The sequence below is a fragment of the Coptis chinensis genome, chromosome 7 (assembly GCF_015680905.1).
Source record: "Coptis chinensis isolate HL-2020 chromosome 7, ASM1568090v1, whole genome shotgun sequence".
Lineage (NCBI taxonomy): Eukaryota > Viridiplantae > Streptophyta > Magnoliopsida > Ranunculales > Ranunculaceae > Coptis > Coptis chinensis.
In genome coordinates, this window is record NC_141462.1 from 91,175,533 (window position 1) to 91,188,986 (window position 13,454).

Here is a 13,454-nt window from a genome sequence, read left to right on the forward strand (position 1 = left end):
ACTGAATTCAACCACTTAACATCCAAACTAATAAAAACAATAAAACAACTAAATAACATCAAAACAACAAATTTTTCTAAACAACTAGCCACGTGATAAAGATGGACCCTGAGATGAAGATTGGGCCTGGAATAAAGATGGGGCCTGAGATGAAGAAGGGCTCGAGCCATCCGTCCTTCGGCGACGACGCTCATGCCTCCTCCGGACTCAAAAAAGAACCCTCGGGGGTGGCATGCATCGTAGAATCTCTACTCAGAACCGGCATTATGCTTCCATCTCTGCCTTCATCTCTATATAATGCGCATCCTGACGCTGGACGAGAGTCTCCATGTTATACTGGAGATCCACCTGACCCTTGTCGAGCGCTTCAAAACTCGTCTGAAAGTTCTTTTGTTTATTTTGAATTATAATCTGCATATCCCATACATCTTCACAAATACCATAAATGCAATGCAAGCCAGTATGCAGAACTGACATGCGTTCTAACTCAGAAGTACACCTCTCCAAGGCATTTTCATACAAACATGTCATATCCTCCATTTCATCATCCGAATCAACCACCCTATCCTCCAGCAACTTCCAAGCCTTTTGGACACACTTTGTATAAATCATTGCATTTGAATGCAATTTTAGCATAATACGAACAGATTTTGTATTAGCTCTAAAAGACAGCATGATCTTAGTGATCAATACCGGAAAGGGCACGACACTCATTCCAACGCCTCTAATCATAGTTAAAATAAACTCGAAGATACAGAAGTTATACCTCTTCTCCTATAATATCTAGAGAACATGCAAACATGTCAGACCGATATCGCTGACTTTCTCCTTCCCGATGACGTTCTTACTAATCCACTGAGCTACAACCAATTGGTTGGTTCGCAGAGAAGACTATCGAGCACAATGAGAATTCGGATTGTACTGACCCTCCATGACAGTGTCCTTCATCAATGCAAGAACTCTAGTATATTGGGATTCCTGCAAGGTGGCTTTGAGGTGGCGTTCAGGCAAAATGCCTAAAATCTCAGCCAACAACTCTCTCGATACTTCTCTCCTAGTCCCAGCCACCTTCACAAAAAAAATTTGACCGTCCAACTCTCTCTTCTTATAAAATTGTTCGACCAAATTGGAGTGGTAGAAATCATATGTCGAATACCACAACCTATTCCAATCCCTCCTAATCATCTAAATCGAAAAAAAAACGGCATAAAGCGGCGTGAAAAAGCTTGTTCGCCAAAAAATTCTTCTTCTTTAGCCATTGAAGTTTTGAAACGATTTGAGGGTTTAAAGGCAATGTGGGGATGGAGTTTGAATCAAACTCACTTAAAGTTTGGGCGGTGGCGTGGTGGTTCGAGTTTTTTTTTTCGAAATTTTTACTGTTTTGGTGGTTGAAATTGTTGGAGATGGTGGTGGGGAAGGTTTAGGTTGGGTTTAAAATTTTGGCGTGGTTGTATTTAGGTTTTTTTTTTTTCCTAGGGTTTAAAAACGTTAATGGCGGAAGTGGAAACAAAACTCACAACTGTTTTGTTTTGAGGAAGGGGACGCACGTGCGTGAGCACGTGCATGTGAGATTTGGGCCCAAGCCCAATTCAATTTCCGAAATTTTCCAATTTTTTCGCGCAACTTCAAACTAAAATTGTCGATTCGTTACCGGTCCGATTTTTGTGAATGAGATATGGAAACGATCAGGAGAGAATTTCCAATCCAATGATCCATAAAATACTCTATTCTAACCATGGATGACATATAATAAGATGGAAAACGTCTCGAAGTGCGTGTGTGATGTAAGTTATGTAAACGAATGAAATCTAAATTCATAGATAATGTCAACCTGAATCAAAATACGATTAAATGGCCTAAGTAACAAAAATGAAAAGTTTAGCAATCAAAGACGGAAAACCAATACCCCACCCCCAAACAAATTTTTGGCAACAAAGATTAGGAAATTTGTTTTAAACGTGGGTCTTTTAAAGTCAGATTCCCAAGACTTCCTAGATTACTATTTTTATGGTTTTGAATTTTTTTACTTTTTATGAATAAGATTTAATATAAGAAAAATGAAAAGCAATAAAGACATAATTCACACCATAGAGAAACATGACTAAAAAATCGAGAAAACATGCAAGAGTGGAAAACGTGAATTATGTTAACCGTGGACTTAGGATCCGGTACTTACAACCATACACTCCATAGGGAGGGCCCGGTTACCTGAATGGTGCACTTATCAATATATGGAAGTGAAAGAAAGTACAACAAACATCAAAGTGAGTCTTTTATAGTCAGATACTCAAGCCTATATTTAAGACATATGTATATAACGAACATGCAGTTTACAATATATCAACAACCTAAAGAGTTGTGGGTCTTTCCATAAATAAATAACATGGAATGCACCCCCCCAAACATAATCAAGCACCAAGATTTTCTACGACGCAACTTAGTGAAATGAAAGCGAAGTCTGATAGATCTAGAACGTAATCGAGCATGTACCTTCTTCTTCATCTTTGAACAAGAGGGTGTCCAAGTGAATGATTGTGAGAAAATGGATGTTTGTGGAAGATATGTTGGATATGGATAAGTGTTAGAAGTAAGAAATGGAAGAAATGAGAATGTGGGTTTAGCACAAAACTCATTCATGGTGTACATAGGAAGTATCTCAATTCTAAAAATGAAGGTGTTAAGTGCTTGGCCCTTAGGAGTTATTTTCGTATTAGGAGGATTTATAAAATCCTTAAGCACAAAAGAAGCAAGAGGGTCAAGCGCAAACTTAAGGTTCCTTTGAAAAGGTGGAGGGTGGGGAACATTGATGGAAGGTGAATGAGTAACAGGATGATATGAGGTAGGTAAATGACGCTCACCTAATGCTCTCAGGTCTAGATCATCATAATCGTTTAAATATGCAAGACATTCCTCAATAGGTGGGTTAGAAGAATCACTGGGATAGAGGGTGAAAAATTCTTCTACTGTCATGGCGTCGAGGGATGAATGGATATTGATAAGTGGGGATTCGCGAGGTGGCAACGAAGAGTTGCAAAAGAGTTTAAGGAATTCTTCCTCAATTTCATCTACGTCCAAGGAGTCCTTGTCGAAATTAGAACTTCCGAAGGAAATGAATTGGTGCATATGATTCTCAGGAAATGTGTTGTTAAAATACTCTTAAGCTAAGCTCTCTATCATGCTAACTTCTCCATCGATATTTGATAAACGAAAAATGAATAGTTTTACTCACGAATAAACGATGAAACGCAAGTAAAACTAAAACTAGACTTGATGGAGGTTTAGCCTTGATTCATCAAACTATCATTTCCAATCGAATTCAAACAATACATAATATAAAGATTCTAACTTTAATAATATAAAGATTCTAATCAATAATTCAAAACTAAACTAATAACTACGAAATGATTAACAACTAAGATCGAAATTAATTTTAATGAATTTAATTATTAACTAGATTATGATTAACTAATTATGAAATAAAGACAACTAATTTATGAATTTAACAATACTAAAACTAAATAAGACTTTAATCAATAAACTAAATCGGAATTAAAAACTAATACTTTATTATAAAACTAAATATGATTCTTAATTAATCATTTACTTGTTTTAACTAATCTATTGCAAAGTAAAAACTAGATCTAAAAATAATAATTGAAAACTAATTTCTGGAATGAAAAACTAGATCTAGAATACTATCTCTAATGGCTACTTTCTACCTAAACTGCTTCTTTCTTAAGGGCTAAGTCTTGTGTCTTGAAATGGAGGAGACAAAATCCACATTTTCGTGCATGGGCTGAGGAGCCATGTTTTGGGCCGGAAAATCGAGCCCAAAACCCAATTTCTTCAGTCCACCAAGGCCTTTTCAGCTGGATTTAATTTCAATAGGTTTTTCATCCACGTTTGCTCCTCTGATTAGGTCAAGGCTTGGACCATTGAAAATGTCTTTCCGAGCCGGTCGTTTTGACGTAAGGTAGGCCCAATTCTGAGGTCTGAGTCTAAAGATACGATCTTCGGAAGTTCTGTCGACTTTTGTGCGCTGTTTCTGCCCGCGTTGACTTTGACTTTTCAGCTTTGACTGGGCTTTTTAAAGGCTTTTTCTACTTGAATCTTGGCCTTTAATAACAGAACTCCTTAGCAACCAACCCTTGCTCCTTTATCTAGCCAAAGTGACATATTTCTACACATAATTGACTTCAATGCCTGAAATACATAAAAGCACGTAATCAGCATTAACTCTTATTTATTACTCGCATAATTGGTCTAAAAGTATTATTGTTAAGAGGTTAAAACTACAGTTTTGGGCTCTTATCAAACCACCCCCAAACAGCATTTTGTTTGTCCTCAAGCAATTATGATAAATTAGAATAAGTGACCAAAAATGGAGTTCTAACTACTCTCATTTCGCCGAGTGTGATTGCATTGACCATATGCAACAAGGCCTTAAACCACTAGGAATTCCCTAGTGGACGAGTTATAGCCTCGTGAGAGTTTTCCGGTTAAGGTACTCACAAACTTCATCTATACTACAACGACTAAGAAATAAAACTATTATTTCCTTATTTATGCTCCCAATTATCTATATATCTCACTAGCAATGAATAAAGAATAATCAAGTCGAAACCTAGGCTAATATATGCATAATAATCAATCATCTACGAATAAACATATATACAATGAGTAATACTATGAAATGCACTAGCAGGTCCGTTTCTGAAAACTCGGAATAGCGTCCTTAAGTAGGTCCTCACATAAATGTCAAGACAAAACCACTCTGATTTTTTCGCTCCAAGTTTTAAGCTACTCCAGGTTAATGCGGTGGGCACACTTTACCTTACAATCTCAATGACACACAAGAAAGCCGGAGTCGATCAAACACATCTGCCACTTACTATCACACTAACCTATTCCTAATTGAGCTAGAGGTCTTTATTAGGTGTTGCGGGGATTAGGAGATGGTTTAAGAAGGAAGGAAATGGATATTCAACAAGGACAAGTCTAAGATAATAGAGTCTTCATATTATGTAACTAGAGAAAACCTTGTTCTTTACTTTTGCTTCTACACTTTGTTTCCATCCTTAACCATATTTTCTTTTTCTTTTTCTTTGGCTTTTAACTCCTTTGATTCTATTTTTGGAGTTCTAACTCTTTATTTTCTTTTATTTTTATTTTTTTTTATATGGATGGAAACTTTCTTTTCTTATCTGAAGCGACTAACAAATTCTTGATTTCAATGGTCTTTCTCTTTTCTATTCTTCATCTATATTCTCAGACTTATTCAAAGAATGGGTAGGCTATTTTTTTTTTTTATTTAGTTTTGTTTTTGTAACAGGGTAAAGGATTTGCGGTTTATGAAAGGCTAAAGAAAGGCTCAGAGGGGTGACTAGCGAGAAAATAATTCATAGGTTTGAATTTCTGGCTATATCGATCCAAAGAGGGCCTAAATTCTCGCTTAGGATTTGGTATAATGATCAAGCAAGTGGATGTGTGATTTCTCTATCTGGATTTTACTTCTCCTTTGTGTCATTTCTCAAATGTTCCACTCATATAACGCTTTAGGCTATATTCTCACAGGATTTGTAGAATAAGTACTCTAGCCTAGATTTCAGAAACTTACTACCAAACAATCATAGATACTCATGTAATATATTTATAGATAGATGCAAAGATTATTACCTACATATTAACCTAAGTTTCTAAAAATTATTTTAATGCAAAAACTACGTGAGACTTCTAGATTATTCAGAGCATAGAGAAAGAAAATAATACCAATATTCCTAAGTGTATAGCATAACTTTTTATTTATATTTTTGAAATTTTTGAATTTTTACTAGAAAACAAGTGCATATTATACATATCTATATCCTAACAGATGCCTTAATTACAAGTGTTTCTATGCCCCACCCCAAACAAGAAGCATGCTTTGTCCTCAAAGTATTGAAATAAAAAGGGTAGATAAATACCATAGAAATGCATGAAATTCTGGAACATCTGCAAAACAAGGTTAAAACATACTAATATAGAAAAAGAAAAATGGACGCAACTCTATATGAGTTCCACCTGTTATGGGGTTAATAAGAATTAAATTGCTTGGGACATAAGCAAACACTAACTGAAACTAAAACTTCCCTTAACTCCCGTTTAAGCAACATCCTCCTCATCTTCAATAAAGAAATGAGACTTCTTTGCATCCCGCCACGCCATGGTAATTTGTCAGGCTTCACGCCACTTATCGTCTACTATAGCTAACCTGTCAAGCGCCACTTGGTCGGATGGGGTGTAAGGTGCAACCTGATGAGGCTGTATCCTCCACCCTTGCCAAGTCATTGCACGGAACGATTGAATAATACAATTGGTGGGTCTCACAATGTCAACCCCAACCCAATCTGTGAAACGGGCACAAAAAACAGGGAAGAAACATAGCATAGTACGATAAATTAAAACAGGCATAAGAAGGTATTTATGCCTCTTGCTATGGGCTCGGGCTAAACTAGACATTAGGGTCTGGGGAATATCATAAAGTGTACGTCCCCCAGCTAAAGCAAGGAAAATATCACAAGTTTCGTCATTCACAGAAGAATAACGCCATTCCCCTCTAATGTTTAGCATGATCCAAAACATAACAATGCCCACGTTCATAGACAGGCTACCAAGGGCGACGTTATAATCCCCTTGGTCCTCTATCCTAAAGATTCCTGCCCCGTAATGCTCATGCAAATCCTCATAGTTATACATGTACATATTATCTACCAAATAGGCTCATGAGTCTTGTATTTCAGCGGGCATAGCAAGTCCAAGAATAATGGCTAGCAAGAACCTGGAATTCACAAATACCATAAATGCAACGCACGCCAGTATGCAGCACTGACACACATTCTAAATCAAACGTACACCTCTCTCCAAGGCATCTTCATCCAAACATGTCATATCCTCCATTTCCTCATCCGAATCAACCACCATATCCTCCGGCAACATCCAAGTCTTTTGGATAAACTCCGTATAAATAATTTTATTTGAATGCAATTTCAACATAGTCCGCTCAGTTCTTGGTTTCTCCCGGACAACATTATCTTCGTAATTAAAGCAGGAAATGGTGCAATACTCTTCCCAACTCCTTTAATCATATTTATCAAAAACTCGAGGATACAGAATTCATACCTCTTCTCTTGCAATATCCAGATAACGTGCAGACATGTCAAACCGATGTTACTCACTTTCTCCTTTCCAATGACGTTCTTACCAATCCACTGAGATACAGCCAGTTGGTTGGTTCGCAGAGATGACTATCGAGCACAATGAGAATTCAGATTGTATTGACCCCCCATGACAATGTCTTTCATCAATGTAGGAACTCTAGTATACTAGGATTCCTGCACGGTGGCTTCGAGGTGGCGTTCAGGCGTAATGCTTACAATCTTAGCCAACTTCTCGCTCGATAATTCTCTCCTAGTCCCAGCCACCTTCATGAAAATTTTCTAACCATCCAACTTTCTCTTCTTATAGAATTGTTCGACCAAATCGGAGTGGTAGAAATCATCTGTCAAGTACCACAACCTATTCCAATTCCTCCTAATCATCTCGTCACGAAAAAACAGAGTAAAGCAGGTGGCAGTAAAAGCTTGTTCCGGCAAAATTCTTTGTCTTAGAGCCATTGAAGTTTTGAAAGGATTTGTGGGTTTGAATAAGGTGGGGAAAGAGTTTAAAAACCAACTCACTAAAAATAATGGGAGGAGGCACGGTGGTGGCGGTTCAATTTTTTTGTTATTTTTGAATGTTTTTGGTGGTGGAAAAGGGTTGAAATGGTGTGGGAGATGGTTTGGAGAAGATTTGGGTTGCGATTGAACTTTGGGCGTGGGTGTAGTTAGGTTTTTCTCTTTTTTTTTTTTTTTTTTTTTTTTTTTTTTAATTTTGGGTTAGGGTTTTTAAGCTTTGTTAATGGCGGTGAGGAAAGGAAAACGTGCGAGCTGTTTTGGTTTGGAAAATGGAGACGCACGTGCGTGCGAGATTGGGCTTGGCCCAATTCAATTTTCCAAAATGTGTCGATTTTTCGCGCAACTTCAAATTAAAATTGTCGCTTCGTTACTGGTCCGATTTGTGTGAATGAGATATGGAAATAATTAGGAGAGAATTTCCAATCCAATGATCCATAAAACACTCTATTCCAACCGTCGGTGACATATAAGAAAATGGAAAATGCCTTGAAGTGTATGCGTGACTTAAGTTATGCGAACGAATGAAATCTAAATTCATAGATAATGTCAACCCGAATCGAAATACGATTAAATGGCCTAAGCAACACAATTGGAAAGTTGAGCAATCAAGGATGGAAAAACGAATACCCCACCCCCAAACAAATTTTATACAACAGAGTTTAGAAATTTGTTATAACGTGGGTCTTTTAAAGTCAGATTCCCGAGACTTCCTAGATTACTATTTTTATGGTTTTGATATTTTTTTTATTTTTATGAATGAATTTAATATAAGAAAAACAATAAAGCAATAAATGCATAATTCATACCATAGAGAAACATTACTCAAAAACTGAGAAAACATGCATGAGTGGAATACGTGAATTATGTTAACCGTAGACTTAGGATCCGGTACTTACAGTCACACACTCCATAGGGAGGGCCCGGTTACCTGAATAGTGCACTTACCAATATATGGACGTGAAAGGAAGTACACCAAGCAACAAAGGTCAGTCCTCATAAATAGGGTCCTGTAAAAGGACTTCCTCCACATCAGGAGACATTAGCTCATGAAAATGTTTTAACCGTTGGCCATTGACTTGAAAGGTACTGTTGTCCTTGGGATTTACCAAGGTGATTGCCCCATAAGGGGTGACTTCAGTAACCAGAAAAGGACCAGACCAACGGGTTTTTAATTTCCCTAAAAAAATATGTAGACGGGATTTGTAAAGTAAGACTTTTTGACCTACCACAAACTCTTTGCGCAAGATTTGCTTATCATGAACACTTTTCATGTTAGCTTTATAATCCTTTGCGAGATCATAAGAATCGCTACGGATTTCTTCAAGCTCATTCAATTGCAACTTGCGCTTGACACCCGCCTCATCAAAATTGAAGTTAAAGCTTTTTATAGCCCACATAGCGCGGTGCTCCAATTCAACGGGCAAATGACAAGGTTTCTCAAATACAAGTCTAAAGGGAGACATACCTATAGGAGTTTTGAAAGCAGTCCTATATTCCCATAAGGCATCAGATAGACGCTTCGACTAGTCTTTCCTATCAGGATTTACAGTTGTTTCTAAAATCTTTTTGATTTCCCTATTAGAAACTTCTACTTGTCCGCTAGTTTGTGGACGATACGGAGTTGCTACCTTATGTGTAACTCCATACTTTTTTACTAGAGATGCAACAACTCTGTTGCAAAAATGTGTTCCACCATTACTAATGATGGCTTTAAGAATGCCAAATCGACAGAAAATATACTCCTTAACAAAAAAAAAACAACTATCTTATGGTCATTATTACGGCAAGCCATGGCCTCTATCCATTTCGACACGTAGGCCGCGGCAACTAGAATATATATAAAGCCGTGGGAAATAGGAAAAGGACCCATGAAATCAATACCCCATACGTCAAAAACTTCTACCACCATGATTGAATTTAATGGCATCATATTACGCTTCATGATTCGCCCAAGTTGTTGGCAACGAACACACGTCTTGCAATGCACTTGGGCATCTTTAAAAAAAGTAGGCCAATAAAACCCACATTGAAAAATTTTAGCAGCTGTTTTCATACCACTAAAATGGCCACCACACTCTTTGTCATGGCAGAATGAGAAAACCTCATTATATTCCCACTGGGGAATACAACGACGAATAATCTGATCCGCACAATACTTAAAAAGGTAGGGCTCATCCCAGTAGTATAGCTTAACTCTGGCCAAGAACTTCTTACGTTCATTTCTTGACCAATCAACAAGAATAGTATCAGACGCTAAATAATTTACAATGTCAGCATACCATGGTGCAGAAAAAAATAGCATATAGATGTTCATCAGGAAAAGAGTCCGGTATGGACTCAGAATCACTATCATCGTCATTTGTAAGTCTAGATAAGTGGTCAGCAACTACGTTTTCGACCCCTCTTTTGTCCTTTATTTCTAATGTGAACTCTTGCAGGAGAAGAATCCATCGGATTAATCTCTACTTAGCATCCTTCTTTGTGAAAAGGTACCTAAGGGCTGCATGGTCCGTGTAAACTAGAGTCTTAAAACCAACCAAATAAGGACAAAACTTATCTAAAGCATAAACGACAACTAAGAATTCTTTTTCAATAGTTGTATAATTCCTTTGAGCATCGTTTAACGTTTTACTAGCATAATAAATAACAATGAATTTATTATCTAGTTTTTTTCCCAAGACAGCACCAACAGCATAATCACTAGCATCACACATGAGTCCGAAAGGTTTAGACCAATTGGGAGGCTGTATAATGGGTGCAGAGGTTAAGGCGGCTTTTAAAGTTTCAAAAGCCTGTTTACAGTTAAAATTAAAATCAAAGATGACATCCTTTAAAAGAAGATTAGTTAATGGCCTAGCTATTTTTGAAAAATCTTTGATAAAGCGCCTATAAAAACCTGCATGACCTAGAAAGGCTTTAATATAACAGACAGTCCGTGGTATAGGTAGAGTCACTATCTTATCTAGTTTGGCCTTATCTACTTCGATGCCATCACTAGATACAATATGCCTTAGCACTATTCCTTTTTTCACCATGAAATGACATTTTTCCCAATTTAAAACCAGACTCTTCTCTTCACACCGTGTCCAAACCTTAGACAGGTTAGACAGGTAGTCAGTGAAAGAGTCTCCATAAATAGAAAAATCATCCATGAACACTTCCATAAAGCATTCTACCATGTCACTAAATATATGAAGCATACACCGCTGGAAGGTACCAGGAGCATTACAAAGGCCAAAAGGCATTCATTTATAGGCGTATGTTCCAAAAGGACATGTGAAGGTATTCTTTTCTTGGTCATTAATATCAATAATAATTTGAAAATATCCAGAGTAGCCATCCAAAAAACAATAAAAAGCATGACCAGCTAGACGTTCTAGCATCTAATCTATAAAGGGCAAAGGAAAATGATCATTTCGTATCATGGCATTTAAACATTCGTAATAAATATAAATCCTCCATTTCATAGGACCATGCGTGGCAACATATTCACCATTGGCATTACGTACCATGGTAATCCCTGATTTCTTAGGAACCACATGAATTGGACTTACCCATTCGCTATCAGAGATTGGGTATATGATGCCATCATCGAGTAACCGTAAGACTTCTTCCCTGACCACCTCTTTCATAGCAGGGTTCAAGCGATGCTAAGGTTCGCGAAAAGTCTTTGCGTTACCCTCCAAATGGATGCGATGAGTGCAAACATTAGGGTTAATTCCCTTAATGCCGGCTAGGGACCAACCAATCGCAGAACAATGTTCCCTAATCACCCTAATCAAACGTGTCTCTTCATCCTTAGATAATAGAGAAGATATTATTACCGGGTGACTACTATCCTAATCAAGTTGAATATACTTTAACTCAGAAGGGAGAGGTTTAAGCACCGGGGTGGTGGGAATGTCGATAAATGCTTCTGGAGGGTCCTCATCCTGAGTAATGAAGAAGACTTGCGCAGGAGGTTTTCAAACTCAGTAGATGGATCAACAGAAGGGTTTACGATAGGTGTAAACTCGAAGATGGTGTTGACTTCCTCTATATAGGAGTCATCGGCGAAATCTGAACTTCCAAAAGAAAGGAATTTATGCATATGGTTTTCTGGAAACGTGTTGTTAAAATAATCTTGAGATAAGCTCTCGATCATGCTAAGCTCCCCATCTAAAGACGAATCTTGTAACTGTTTTATCATTTTAAAAACATTTACCTCAATAGAAAGATGGCCAAATGACAAAGACATCGAACCATCGCGACAATTTATGAGCGCATTGGCAGTAGCCAAAAAAGACACCCTAAAATGATCAGAACAGAGTCGTTAGCGACTTCTGTATCGAGGATAACAAAATCAGTAGGATAGTAGAAATCATGAACCTTAACAAGCACGTTTTCAACCACCCCCTTAGGATACTTACTAGATTGATCCGCTAATTGCAATGTCATTTTAGTTGGTTGAATCTCCTGTAGACCTATTTGTTTGTATAGATAATACGGGAGTAAGTTAACACTCGCCCCCAGGTCTAATAAAGCGGTGGTCGTGTGGGAATCTCCTAAGGTGCATTGTACAATAGGACGACCAGGGTCCTTGTACTTAACAATTCCATTATGTTCTTATAAAGTTGGAAACAGTTCAGTTAGAAAGGCATTTTTAGGAATATTTGTCTTACGCCTTGTAGTGCACAACTCTTTAAGAAACTTAGTGTGGTGAGGTAACTTTTTAATTGCTTTGAGAAAGGGTAGGTTTATCGTTAGATTTTTGAAAACTTCTCTAATCTCATCATAGTTTGTATCCTTGTTTAACATAGCTAATCTCTAAGGAAATGATGATTTCTCTCTATATTTAGCATATGGATCAACATGATATTTAACCTTGCTTTTCTGTTTCTTAGGCTGTGGTTTAACTGGTGCCTCTACAGGGGTAGGATCTTTAGTTATCATTTCGGTATCTAGTTCGATATCCGGTGTAGGGACTACTGGTGCGGTAACTATAGGCATAGTTACGGCGTTATCAACCACTCTGCTAGAACGAAGAGTGGTGATGGCATTTAGCTCACCTACGTTTGCATTTTCAGTACTAGTATTACCATTTACCTCAAAGGCTGTGTTTGTTGTTTTAGGATTTGGTATTGCTTGACCTGGAAACACACCTTTTGTTTGTACCTTCTCTTGTCCATTGACTTGAAATTCGTTGTTATCTTGTGGATTAAGCAAAGAGATTGCCCCATAATGTTTCACAGCTGACACAATGAAAGGACCATACCATCGTGTTTTCAATTTACCAGAAAAAATGTGTAATCACGGGTTATGCAATTAAAAACTTTTTGGCCAATTTTAAAATCCTTACGCAAAATGTGCTTGTCGTGCACTCTTTTCATATTAGCTTTGTAGGATTTCGAGAGATCATAAGCATCACTCTGAATCTCCTCAAGCTCATTTAATTGCAGTTTTCGCTTCTCGCTTGCCTCGATGATATTGTAATTGAGTCTTTTGATGGCCCAAAGGGCAGGATGCTTAAGTTCAACTGGCAGATGACAAGGTTTTCCAAAAACTATCTGATGTAAGGAAAGTTGGATAGCTTGTAAAATCTGTTGTTGGGTTTGCATAAAGGCGTCAAAATGATCTGGTTGTGGAGGAGTGTTAGCTATAGGTTGTCTGATAGAAACTATGTCACGTTGATTATTAATGGGTGGATTTTGATAGTTATTATTTACCGAAACGATACCTCTATTAGCATTATAATTATTATTG